The 13,187-nt window shown below is 40.0% G+C and overlaps 1 protein-coding gene across 7 annotated transcripts in view; it reads right to left on the reverse strand.

Annotated features, from left to right (window-relative positions):
• The window catches only part of DLGAP1 (DLG associated protein 1), an 822,007-nt gene that overhangs the window by 591,130 nt on the left and 217,690 nt on the right, over positions 1–13,187 (reverse strand). The gene's annotated exons all lie outside the window — the stretch shown is intronic.

Here is a 13,187-nt window from a genome sequence, read left to right on the forward strand (position 1 = left end):
GCTCTTTGGAGCGTAGATCAGATTACACGATATTATTCCATCGGTTTCTCAAGGTATTGGCCTAAAGGTAATTAGAAAAACGAGTTTCTCTTCTTCCTGTCTTCTGATCTCAGTTGGGCTATCCGCCCCAAGTGCGTTTGGAAGCCACCCCATTCACACTGGCTAAGGACCGCACCCACCATGTGCTCTGAAAGTAGGAAGACTCCATAAGGCTTCAAAGTAAGAATAGAAATAAAAACTGTGTGAACAGATGAACTGAGATTTGGGTCAAAGAGAGAAAAGAGTCCAGTGTTTATTGAGCTCCCGCTCTAACCACTTCAGTAAGATGTTCTGGAAGATAATAGTTAAAATAATCGTGGTCAATCACTGCCTTCCTATTTCCCCTCTACTCAAAAAAGAATGGGCATCTTCACGGAGCATGTCTGTCCTTTGTGCTACAGCTCCCCGAGAGAACATTATGCCAAAGAGTGTATAATCTTCTTTATGTAATTGTACCCGTAAAGTTATAGCATAAGATTTAGCATCTGCTTTGTGTGATATCTAATTATAAATATTAATAGAATATCCTTTTTAAAGAAAACACTTCTAAAAATGCAGAGAAGTGAAAAACAGTTTCCATAAAAATATGACTCAGATAAATAATCACTTTTCCACAATTCACTGAGTGATTTTCCATTAAAGAGGGGGAAAAAATCTTTAAACCACTAAACACTCAGAGAAATGGAGGTAAATCCTCAACATTGTAGCGCGGTGATCATAAAGCTTTAACAAAGCTCTAGAAGATATCCCCGGGCGATTCAGGAGTGACTGTATAGAATCACTTACTCTTCAAATAAAATTCCAAGGAAAGTCGAAATACTGACACAGGAGAATAGCATGTATAATCCGGAAAGAGCAACTACCTTGCCTTTCTAGATTTGTAAGCATGTTTAATCCACTGAATTTTTAATGAGGTCACACAAATGAGAAGGCCATTATAACTGTCAAGCCCTAAACCAAATTAGGTGGCTTTAGTGAATAAACTTACTTGAAGCAGAAAATCAATTTTCTTATACAATTCTTACGGTAGATTCAACCAGGCAATAATAATATCTTTGTAACACTGCTATTATCAGGGTTTGCTGACTGTGACAGAAACCAAATTTCGCTAACTAAAGAGAAAGTTATTTATTGGAAAGATACTGAAAGCTTCCAGTTTTGAAACAGGCAGGATTCGAGGCAATACTGCAGTGCGAGGAAGTTAGAAAGACAGAAGCAGTTTTGTTTGGTGCTGCACTGTCAACATCAGTAAGTGTCAACTGTTTCTCCTAACCTCACATGCCTGGATCAAGATTTAAGTCACTGGGCAGAGCATTTGACTGGCCAAACTTGAGTCAGGCACCAACTCCCCAGGTGTACCAGAAAAGGGAGAGGGAACATTTGGTTCTTCGACTTCCAGAATGGAAGGTAGGAACCTAGATGTATCATGCTTCCAAAAATACACATGATCGGAGATAGGTAATTCTTCAAAATAAGTTCAAGGAGTTATTAAGAAGGAGAATTTGATTTGTTAAAAAAAAAGAAAAGATAGATGTCTGTTACAATGACTGGCCATCAAATTTATATTGTAGAGTATTTGGAAATAAGCAGCGATTCTATACAAGTAAATCTGAACATTTGCTTCAGTTAAAGAATGCTGTTCGAATACTGTATGTATGGCCAATTACCTTATTGATACACGCACAGTGCCTATTATGAGCACTACTGCAAGCCAGGGTGAGCAGATGTGTTCATTTCTCGTCATGGACAGTGTGGTTGCTGAATAATGGCCCTGGAAAGATGTCCATGTCTTAGTCCCTGGAACCAATGAATGTTATCTTACAGGACAATTTGCAGATGCCATTAAGTAAAGGATCTTGAGATAGCAGAGTCATTCTGGATTATACCAATGGCCCCAATCTGATCAAAAGGGCCCTTATAAGAGGGAAACAAGAAAGTCAATGACAGAATAAAAAGACTGGACGATAGAGGAAAAGGTTGGAGTAATGCATTTTGAAGATGGAGAAAGGCAACCACAATCAACGGAATCTAGAAGCTAGAAAAAGTAAAGAACAGTTCTCGCCTGGAGCCTCCAGAACACATGTCATTTGGTTTTAGCCTAGTTAAACTGATTTAAGATTTCTGATCTCCAGAATGGTAAGATACTAAATTTGTGTTGCTTTAAGCCACCAAGTTCACTAATTACTAACAGCAGCTACAGGAAACTAATACAGATAACTTACCTAACACTCGGCAGCACCCTCCCCAAAGCCCACACTGGTGGCAGGTGGCCCGAGAGCCTTCACTGTAGAAGAAACGCAGAAAGGTAGACCTATCTACATCTGAAAACGACTCAGAGAGGGGCTGAATCAATAGCATGTTGGTAGGACAGGAAATTGGAAACCATGGGCAGAGAGGGCTCCTGCTCAGGAGTTTCCATCTCTCCGGCCCAGTCAAAATGCTGGCCTCCCTCCTACCACCCCATGGTCAAACAGGTAAAACCCCATTAAAATGAAGTACAGTTGTGAAGGAAGAAAGAACTGGATTGACAACCTGAATGGTACGTGTGAAAGACACACCAGTTTCCTTCAGCATTAACGAAGCATCCTCACTCATCCTCATGATTTTAAGTTAACATTTAAATGGTGCTTCCAGATCTGTATCTTCAGCTTTGACCTCTTGGCTAGGTTTCGTATTTGTGAATCCAAAGACCTGCTAGGCAAATCCACTTGAAGCTTCCGCTGTACCTTAAACTTAATGGATCCAAATTAAACATCACTTTCTGCCTTTTCCATCCATTCAAATTTTTATTCCTTTTCCTGTGGTACTATATAGCTTCATGGCATCATCATCCACCAAGTCACCCACACCAGAGTTATCCTAGACTTCTACATTCACCAGTCACCTCTAATCCACCACCAAACACTGCTGACTTCTCCCACCATCCGAACTGACCTCGACTCCCTCCTCTATTTCTACTTCTATTATATACCCCATCCATCATGCTGTCATCTCACCTCTCGGTTATTACCCTCCTACCTCTTTCTTTTTTCCCAGACTTGCCTCATTTTCATTGCAGCAAGAATGGTCTTCTAAAAATATAACTCAGACCACGTTACATCAAGCTTTACCTACAGTTTAGTGCCTTATACCTTTATAAGATTTAGTTCCTTAGAATGACACACAAAGCTCTCCATAAACTTCCTTTCCTCTCTTCCTCTGGCCTTTGCTCTCGGGGTGTATGCATTCTGCTTCTGTAAATCAGACCGCTGCTTATCGTGCCATTCGTGTGGCATGCTCTGGAACGTATCCGTAAGTGTCTCCATTCTACTCTTTCTGTCTTGACGGCCCTCTCTCTGCTTTGGCTGGCAATATTTATTTCTCCTTCAAAGCTTGCTTCGACCTGAATCATTAGGTTGGATTAAATGTTGCCCAGGCTCACTGAACCTACTACAATCTTAGTTTTTACGGTATTATATTAACTTTTTCAGGTTATCTAGGTTGTCTTCTTGAGACTGTAGCTATGCCTATATGGATTCCCAATACCTAGCATAGTCATCGCATCTCAAAAGAAAACCAATACATTTCTGTGGGGCTTAACCCGAACGATTTCGAGAACATTCTGTGATGTTGGTATATATCATAATATGTTACTAGACACCTATGTGGGACATAACATAACCTGTAGCCAAATGCTAAAACCCATCACTCATCAGGTTTAATAAGCAGAAGCTTTCTTTTTTGTTTAAAAAGCCAAAAAAACTGAAGAAGGATGTATGAAGATACTATGTCTAGTTTTTCCTTTGAACAGCCAGTTCACTGAAAGGAAACGGCCTTGTTGTCCTCAAGCAGTTTTCAATGAACATTATTGCTTTATGTTTTATTGAACATTTTTATTAAAGATATAAATACTGGAATCCAGTTGATTTAGCTTCTGTCACAACTCTTGTTTTATACTCTATCATTCCTGCTTACACATTAATCTATATACATCTCCCGTTTCTGTCATCTCCCTAACACCCCCCATTTTCCTTTTCCCTCATTGCAATATGGTGTGAGCCTTGTGCAGTGCGATCTGGCTTTGTTCTGGTAGAGGTGGTCTAATTTTCCCAACAAAAAGACCCTTTGGAGTTCCCATTCCCTTCATCTCCTAGTTAGAATTTTATGCAGTGGATACCTGATTTTTCAAAATTTCCACTAGAAATGCCCATTATTTTACTGTCTCCTGGTTTTCCTTCTCGTTCTCTGCTACTAAGTGTTCTTACTTCCTCTCCTAAACTGTAATTATTGTGTCCCCAAGATGGCAGCTGAGGATGCTGGTGAGAATGAGGTCTCCAAAGAGAAAGTGTTCTTGGTCAGGATGATGGCTTTTGTCTGCAATACCCAGCGGTGAAGGAGGAAGAGCCCAGCATCACAGGTGGGAGGTAACTCAGGAAAGAAGTGCCATGGAAAGAGCAGTTCCATGCAAACCAAAGAATGAGAGAAGTTTAGGAGACAGGACAGTTTGATGCTGAATTTCAAACCAGCATTTCTACGTGTGTAACATCTCCACTTGAAAAGAATGTACAGAGATCACAAACTCAGTAGGTACAAACCATCCATCCTCCATCCAGCATTAGTGCTTTCCCACATAGCCTTCCTGTTGATGGTCCCTTCCACCATATACCCAGATACTGAAGCCACAAGTTTGGATGTCATCCTGGTAATCCTTCTCCTACCTAATCTACTAGATCAAAATTAGTCACCAAGTTTTAAGAAATTCATAAAACAATAAGCTATTTCACTCTACTGCTTAAAATTATTCAGTACCTCCCCTTTGCCTTCAAGATAAAATCTGAAACCTTATGCATGACATGCAAAGCCCTTTACAATCTGATTCTTTCTTCATTAAATTATCAAACTAACTTATTTGAGTGGAGTGATTTTCCATGTACTGGATTAGAAACTTTATTAAAATAATTTTAACAGTTTGGAAATAAAAATTTATAGTTAAAAATGAATAAATCCAAGAATGATAAACGCACAGAAGAACGTATGTCCGCCCATATACACTAAGGACTGCCGACATATATAGTACACGCACGTATGCCAACTGCGTATCAGCACATAGTGCAAGAGGGGGAGGAATCAGAATACCCTCATAACAAACGTAAACTGATGTATTACTGCATACATTTGAGGAAAGAAATACTGTAGCTTTTTGTTTAGAAGTATTGTATTTAAAGAGTTCCTTTTAAAACAATCCCAATCCCTAAAGTACTTAGAAATAAATTTAACCAAGAGGTGACAGACCTGTGCCCTGAAACCTAGGACACTGATGAAAGAAACTGAAGAAAACAGAAATAAATGGGAAGAGCTCTGTGTGCATAGATTGGAAGAATTATTATCTGTGGCTCCAACTTCTGTGGCTGCCACCCGAGGAACGGGCCCCGATTTCCGGGCCCTGATGGTCAATGAGGCTTGTGTTCACAAGTCCCCTTGGACTGTAGCAAACAAAGAAACAGCTCTTAATGAGCACAGGAACATCCCTCACCCAGCTCTACCCCTCAGCCCAGCAGAGAAGGAGCAGGCAAAACACCCATCTCACTTTTTCTCCGGCAGGGACTTAGGTACCTACTTTCCCAGCAGCTGCCTGAGGGTCCAGCTTCCAGTCAGTCTGCATCTACGTGCTGACTGCAACAGATGCTGTCCCTTTAGGACACTGACCGATCTTTACACATCTTAGGAGGCACTAACAACAAAGAGGGAGTCTTAGAGACCCACAAACGTTTGAGAGACAACTCTGAAGTTGAGTCAGACTTACTGGAGCTTATTTGCAATAGCCAAGGTATAGAAACAAGTGTCCATCCACAGAAGAATGGATGAAGAACATGTGGTACAGATCTACAATGGAATATTATGCAGTCTTTAAAAAGGAAATCCTGCCACTTGCAACAACATGAAGTTGGAAGGCCGTATGCTAAGCAAAATAAACTAGACAGAGAATGACAAATACTACATGGTATCATTTACCTGTGGAATCTTAAAAAAAAGAGTCAACTCATGGAAACAGAGTAGACAAGTGGTTGCCAGAGGTTGGGAGGGTGGGAGAAATAGAGAGAGGTTGGGAAAAGGGTACAAACTTTCAGGCACATGACCAAAGAGATCTGAGGATTTAATGTCTAACATGTTGACTACAGTTAACACTATATTGTATAACTGAAATTTGCTAGGAGAGTAGAACTTAAACATTCTCACCAAATACATACATAAATAAAATAACTAGGTGAGGTGACGGATGTGTTAATTAACTCAGTGGGGTGTATCATTTCACAGTGTACACATGCATCTAATCATCGTGATGTGTACTTTAAATATCTTGCAACTTTGTCAATTATACCTCAGTAAAGCTGAAAAAAATAGTTCTCCCTTAAGGATTTTAATTGAGCAAGACAGTTTACCCTTTCAAGAAATCGCTTATAATTATGTTGTCTTCTTGTTTCTCCAGAGACATAAATGCTTGTGACAAACTACAGTGAGTAAAATTGTTTAAAAACAAATAATAGGATTAGGATTTGACATTTACTTTTACATGCGAAGTATCCAGTCAACTGAAGGAATACATCAGAACATTATTGGTCTCGATAATGTTTTTTCGCATTACACTTAATTTGGTTGATTTTTTCAACTCTAGTTCATATTTAAAATTTTCATATAAAGATAAATATGAACTTGATATGTCTAGAGGAAAAATGCCATTTTAAACTTTACTCCTGTTAAAGAGAATCTAAATTAAAGGATAATATATAATGACCTGAAATTAGCATAAACCAGCAATAAGAATGCACACTTCAGAAGAATTCTATTATGTTTCTACTGTTGTCTTCAAAAGCAAAACATCTCTCTCTTTTCAGTCTGCTCCGTATCAGACTGCTTGCAGGAAGAAAATAACAAGTTGTGCCTTCTGTACGTAAGAATTCTCCACTCTAAAACAGAACCTACTGAGATAATGTTGGCGAAATGCATCACCTGATGCTTGTTGGAAAGTTGGAATTCAAGTAAGGTAGCTGCTGACATCCGCAGGGATGATGATTATGATAATTCTGTAAGCACTAGTGTTTAGGGTGATAACACATCACATAAGAACTCACACATCAGTGCCCTCAGCTCTAAAACACAGCGCTGATACAGGCTCCGTACAACAAGCGGCCGTCACCACAGCTACGTCCTGACGCCCACCTGCGTGCTCCCCAGACCTCCGTTCTTACTCTGCACAGGGCACGCAGCAGAAACACGCTGGCTGCTCGCGAAAACTTGGCTTCCATTTCTTCTTAGGCTACGGTCGTGGACTCTGTTCTGGCGAAGCGAATACTGCTAGAAATGATGTCAGTACCTCTAAGCCTGGCCCACAGAAATCTCGTCCAGTCTCCTGCACTACCTGTCTCTGCATGGCGGGCTGGGCACTGACACTTGCAGGGCGCTTGCACTGCTCACCCCCCGCTGCCTACTCCCGGCCACCAACTGCACAGTCCATAAGCAAGAAATGCATTTCTGCTGCATTTAGCCATTGAAGTTTTGGGGACTTATGAACTACAGAGTTAATGTTAATTCATCTAATACAATGAAGAAAGGAATGAAAAAATCTGATGTGCCTACCATGTACTACACCTTGTATACAGAGAGTTTTATTGATCCTTGAAACTAAACCTATGAATTAGCCAACAGTAGTCCCCTCTCATGGTAAGGAAGATGAGGCTAGGCTAACATAACTTTCCTGGGACCGACAGCCAGTAAGTGACAGAGTCAAGATTTGAACCTGAGCTTTCTGACCTTGAAGACTGTATTTTTACAACACATCCTTCTAAAATCTTTGGTGACTTCTAAGGGTTACATTTCTATGACAGATTTAAAGCAACAAATCAAAAGAGAAAACTTTTGATATTTGAAATCACAGATAACAAATAAACTCTAAAAAGCTGAAACAAAATTTCACAAACCAAAGAAGCCCAGGGCCACTTGTGTGGGTAACAGGCTTAATTCACCAAGAGAGACCAACACCATTTGTATACTATGGTTCTAAAACTTGGTTAATATACCCAATAATTATGCTGAGTTGGAAAGGAAATTTTATTTAAATTAAAGGTTTAAGATGGCAGAGGACTATGCAATTATATTAATAAGCAGCTTTGAAATATACAGTAAACTGCATATGGTAAATTTTTGCATGTATGTGTGGGTGCATGTGTGTGTATGTGAAACCCTCATGAAACCTTCACCACAATCAAGAGAATAAACGTATGCATCCCTCCAAAATCTTCCTCTGTCCTTTCACCTCACATTTATCAAACCCGCTCTTTCCCTGCAAACTCTCTTCTCCTTCTTGTCACCATAGATTATTTTCTAAAATTTTGTAGAAATGTAATTACAATGGAATGTGGGTTTCATCCCCTGGCTTATCTCATTCAGTATGGTGTACCTGAGAGTCGTCTGTGCTGTACCCCTTGCATCTTAAAGAATGCTGGCACACAGTAGGAGCAAAATAAATATTTTTGGAATGACCACATCGGTTAATTAATTAGTTGTGATTAGTTAAAAACTATTAACAATTAATTAATTATAATCAAGTAGAACCATTAATCATTAGTGAAAGACTAATCCTGTCTTCCAACTGTGGTCACGACCCTCTTTGAACCCCACATAGGGAACATATTCCTCCACTGTCTTATTTCAGCAAGCATTCTTTGAACAACTTGTATGTAGAAAGCATTGTGATGGATGCCGAGGGGGTTGCATAGACGTGTAAGACTTAATCTTTGCCCTCAAGGAATTTTCAGTCTAGAGACTGAGAAATAGGAATAGTTAATACAAGACACGATTATCTATATGCTAAATCTATAGAAGCATTTCTTTGGCAAAAAAGAGTAATTAAATTTAGTAGGAATGCCTACTTCTGAGTGCTCGGATGATAATCTATACGGAGTAGGTCCTAAATAAATGTTGCTAATTTACTGGAAATTTGGTAATTTTCAGTTAATTAGTTCTGTGATAAACGAGGGAACTTTTCCCTGGAAAAGATTCTGCTTAAAAAGGCCAGTGGCGTAAGCGCATCACACGTTTAGAAAGCACCCCATATCTTACACGCTGCGCTCCTGTCCCCTTGACTGTTTAGTTTTGAATTTCAAGCACCTGTTCCAATCAAGTCTGGATCTAGTAGCACAGATTTATGTTCTTCACTAGCATTAAATGAAAACAAAACTTCCTGATATTTCAGCCAATTCTTTTTCTTTTTTTTTTTCTGGTTGACAATAGCCAAGTTAAGAATAACAAGGTGGTCCCAAATACTACTCTAAGAATAGAGACTTCACACAGCTCTTTTCTTAAGACGTCCCGATACTGTGGGGGCATCTGGAAAGAGATTTCAGGTAGAAGTGTGACTATTTCATGTTTAAAAGCTCAGCTCTTCCAATCTTGTTTCACAATATAACACCCTGGCTCTGCTTTGCAGCGCAGTGCTCGACTCTTCACACCCCTGGGAAACAGGAGGGTCAAGCTCTGGGAGCGTGCAATGCTGTCTGCTTCTGCTCTGCACGCGCACACGACACCCTCAGCACTGCCCCAGGAAGGCCACCAGCGTGGCCTCCTTGAGCAAGACGCAGTGAGCTTCGATGCAGCCAGGAGTAGGAAGCCACTGGGGTGTTTTGGTCAACAACGAGGGACAGTAAAAACATATCAGATATCATGGGGGCAGTAAGAAAGAAGGAGACATCAAAATGTTAGAAAGCAACATTCTTCATGGCTTGTTTCTATTTAAATAAAGTCTGTGAAAGATTCAATTTGCTTGCTCTTTAAATCCATAACAGGAAAATGCTGGCGAATAGAAAATGGAGACCTTGAAGAATAAAATGAAGAAAAGATGGGGGGCTTCTGCAGACCTTCTCACTCCTGACGTGATCCAGTAGGACTGATACAAGACACCAACCAGAGGGAAGCCCGTTTTTGACTGATATTCACACCTTAGCTTAAGGAAAAACGAAGGGATGTGGTCATTTTAATGAGCTCAAGTCATTTTGGCAGAATATTTTCCTCTTTTTTTTTTTTGAAGGGGGAGGTGAGGGTGGGAATATTAAACTTAAAAAATACTCTTTGAGAAAGTAGAACAAAGCATTATTTCACATTTACAATATCCTGAGAAATGCACTCATTTTTTAATAACCAATGTTCTATTGAGCAGAACTTCAGAAGATTAGATTTAATTTTTAAAAATCCTAATCTGCCAAGAACCAATACATGTAACAACATACAAAATGTGCTTGACTGTTACAGCAACGTTACATTTCTAGAAGAGTTTTTAAATGTTTACTCTTATTTTTGGTACTAATCTCCCCACAGTCCAGTAGTACATTCTTTGCAGACCAGCTCCAGTCCAGATTCTTTTTGGAGAAGCCGAGAAAGAGAATCAAGTTTCAAGGGTACCATCATCTACATATAAGAGGTCAAGTGGCCCATCAAAGTGCAAAGGAGGAATGTATCCTAGAACACCATCCAAACTCTAGTCTACTTCTGTGTTTAGTATTCCTTAAGTGCAGTCAGGCATCAGTGAGGTACTTGAGACTACTTGATTCTGAGCCACCAGGCTTCCCCCCGCCCCTCCTCAGATAACCAGTCTGCCAACCTCAGTGCCCTTGCAGGCTGGGCAGGCTGGGGGTTGAGCTGACTCCCTCCAAGACCTAGCTCTTCTGCATCCTTGCTGATGTGTTTCAAACACTACTGGAGACATGGTCTCCAACAGTTTCCCACTGGCCAGGCCGACCAGACATGTCTAGCAGGGATCCTCCCGTCTGAACCAGTGGTCATTTACTGTTTTCTTTTCCTTTCCCTTCAGAAGGGGCCCCATGACATAAACAGATGAGAGATAACAACACAAAAGGCATGGACAGAGGAGAGGGCTAGTCATTTGTGGAGAGTTCTAGATCTTTGTGCTTCAAAAGGACTGGCTTTGGGGAAATCCTAAAAACAGAGATCGGGTATTAACTGGAGTGAAGGATTTGTGATGAGAACTAAGCAGATGGCGGCAATGGATGATTGGGAGATTTCGTAAGTTAATGTATGAAGTGGCACTGGGAAAACTCCCACCTTCCACCTCCTCGGTACCCACACTGAGCAGGTGCGTGAGGCTAGAGATGCACACACAGCCATGCTGCCCCATCACTGAACATCACCAAGCACAGCTGCCTACTGTGCCCTGTTACTCCATTCCATGCGCCTGGTGTGTTGTGCTCTCACCACGCTACATTAAGCAGATCCCCAGATGACTAGAGCTTCTGACAGCCAGGAACTGACCATCTGCCTGGGTTCTGCACAACACTTCCCCCTACCCTGCAAAGTTATGGAATAAAGAGTGGGTCCTAGGTCACTAACATGGAGAAAAGCTACCTGAGTTCTCCCATAGAATGCAGCTCAGTTCTTTCGAGAAGAGCCTAGAAAGTTTCTTCTGGGCAGCTTATTGTCAAATGCAGCTGCTCTACGTGCCAGGCTGACCATCCATGTTATTTTTACCTCCCTTGTTTGTTCCCCATTCCCTTCTGTGGTCTTACCAACACCTCTGCACATGCTGGTCCAGAGCTTCCTGGAATCCATTTCACCTGCCAGCGCTGCTCTGTTGAAATACCTTTTCTATTGATGTCCCCAGTATGTATCTAGTGCACTGAATACAAAGTCTCCAACTAGGGTATATAATCATAAAAATCTAAAACAAACTAGGGTATATCATCATAAAATTTTAAAACGCTGCTGGTAAAAGAAGAATCTCAGTATTCTCTGGAGAAAAAAAGAAACATGTCTTAGACTAAGAATGGCACTGCCCTTCTAAAATGGCACCCACTGAAGAAGACAATGGAGAACAGGCCCCCAGATGAGTCCTGCTGAAGGACTTGATATCGATGCCCATATGCAGAAAAACAAACAAAACCCCCAAAAGTTTTATATATGCTTTATACTACATAGAACCATGAACTCAAAATGAATCATAGAACTAAGTGTAAAACCTAAAACTATTAAAATTTCTAGAAGAAAATAGACCAGAAAATCTTCGCAACCTTGAAGAAAAGCACAATCCATAACACGCACACACACACATATATATACATATACAAACATACATACATACGTATCAACTGGACTTCATCAAAATTTAAAATTTTTGCTCTGGCAAAGACACTATCATGTAAACAAAAACACAAGAGAAAGCTTGAAAACTCTTTTTGCCCACATACCTGACAAAGGCACTGTATCTGGCATACATGATGAATACTTAAAACTCAGTAAGAAAAGAAACAACCTGATCACAAACTATGTAAAATATTTGAACAGACACTTCACTAAAGAAGATATACAGATGGTAAATTAGCCCGTGACTCAAATTTCAGTACCATTAGTCACCAGGGAAATGCCTAAGACTAAAAATAATGCATGATACCAAATGTACATGAGGATGTGGAATAAGTGGAACGTTCATGCCTGGCTGGTAGAAATGCAAAATGTTACAGTGTTTTAAAAAAGAGTATAGTGGTTTCTTACACATTCAAATATACACTTGCCATATTCAAAGCAAACCTTTTCTAGGTATTTAAACAAATAAAATGAAAAGCTATGTTCACACAACAGTTAACATGTGAATGTTCATTGGCTTCATTCATAATTGTCCAAAATAAAAATAACCCAATGCTCTTTAGTTGGTCAAAGATAAGCAAAGTGTGGTACATCCATACAGCGGAATACTACTCAGTTATAAAATAGAGCGATACATGAGACACAGATGAATCCTGAAGGCATTATGCTGAGTGAAAGAATTATGCCAGACTCAAACTCTACATATTGTATGATTCTATTTATAGAAATCTATAGGAAATAGGAGCACATTAGAAGCTGCCAGGAGTTGAGGACAGGGGGAGGAGCTGGCCGCAAGGAAGTAGCACAGGGACTATTTGGGGATATTGGAACCATTTCATATCTTATTTGTCTTGTTTAGACTTCTATCAAAATTCAAAGAATTGTACACCAAAGTAAATTATATGGTATGAAAGTTAAAACGACAACTCCAAAGTCAGTGAAGAGAAAGATGAAAGACAACATAAACTATTTAGTTCGGTTAAAAAAAATACAAATAAAATAAAAAGGACTCATTGAATGCA

The sequence above is a fragment of the Vicugna pacos genome, chromosome 24 (assembly GCF_048564905.1).
Source record: "Vicugna pacos chromosome 24, VicPac4, whole genome shotgun sequence".
Lineage (NCBI taxonomy): Eukaryota > Metazoa > Chordata > Mammalia > Artiodactyla > Camelidae > Vicugna > Vicugna pacos.